Below are 1,123 nucleotides of genomic sequence, written 5' to 3'. Positions count from 1 at the left end.
AGATTACATGCATAGCTTCTCTAGTAGGCATAAAATCCTCTAGAGCCTCATCTAGTAGCATCATAAGTTCTTCATCATCTTCATGTTCTCTTTGCTTTACATCTTGATTTACATCCAATACCGAATTTTGTTGCTAAATATCCATGTTATAAGGAGATTGAAACCCTTTTAAAGCATCGTCCATGATAACCATAAGTTCCACATCGAATTTTGCATAAGACAAATCCTGTAAGACATTATTGCATTGATCAGAAGAATCGTCGTCAAGTTTTTGTCCCAAGTCAAGTTGTTGAGTATCGTTCTCATATGTATCATGAAGTCCCTCCAAGTCTTCATCCAAAAGACACATGATTTCCATGACTTCCTCCTCATGAAACGAACCCTCTTGAGAAACCATCTCATGTTGCAAGAGACCCTCATCACATGTTCCATGCATATTGGCCATATGTCCCTCAACCCTCTTCTTTTAAGTACATCTATACCTCTACTTCATAAAAAACTGTAGGTTTCACGAAGATAGCATTCACTCTTCTCTCCAAATCATCATCATAAGCCTTCCACTCATTTCTAGCAGAACAATTTTTAATATCAACCTGCAACCTGCACCCCCTGTGAATAAGCATTTACATCTCTGGAATCTCCCTCATCTATCATATCCCAAGCATATGAACCATATACAAAGGCATCAAAATCATAATGTGAACTTGAATTTTGCACAAACATAGACTTTTCAACTTTCTTTAAGTCGTCAATGTATGCATCCTTCCAATTTATGGTAGAAAAATGCTCATATATGTGCTTGCAATGACCTTGTGGCATAATAATTTCACCCTCTTTATAACTCGGATATAGTTTGCATACCCGTAGTAGACAACCCTCTTTATGCCTAGGATATTGTTTGCATACCAGTGGACAACCCAAACTCATTTTACCTCAAAAATTCACTTCATGGAAAGCATCGTTATTTGCATCTCCATATGCATTGGATATAGCACCCATATCAGAAAACATCTCTAAATAAGTATCCTTGCCTTTTGTTTTGCTCTATGATGTTCTTCAACCTGTATATTGTCCATAGACACTTCTTGTGACCTGCTTTGTGAGCCTTGAAACGTCTTATCTT

Source organism: Adiantum capillus-veneris, chromosome 2 (assembly GCF_014529385.1).
Source record: "Adiantum capillus-veneris isolate H3 chromosome 2, ASM1452938v2, whole genome shotgun sequence".
Lineage (NCBI taxonomy): Eukaryota > Viridiplantae > Streptophyta > Polypodiopsida > Polypodiales > Pteridaceae > Adiantum > Adiantum capillus-veneris.
The sequence above is the reverse complement of the archived record's forward strand: the minus strand, read 5'-3'. Positions refer to the sequence as shown.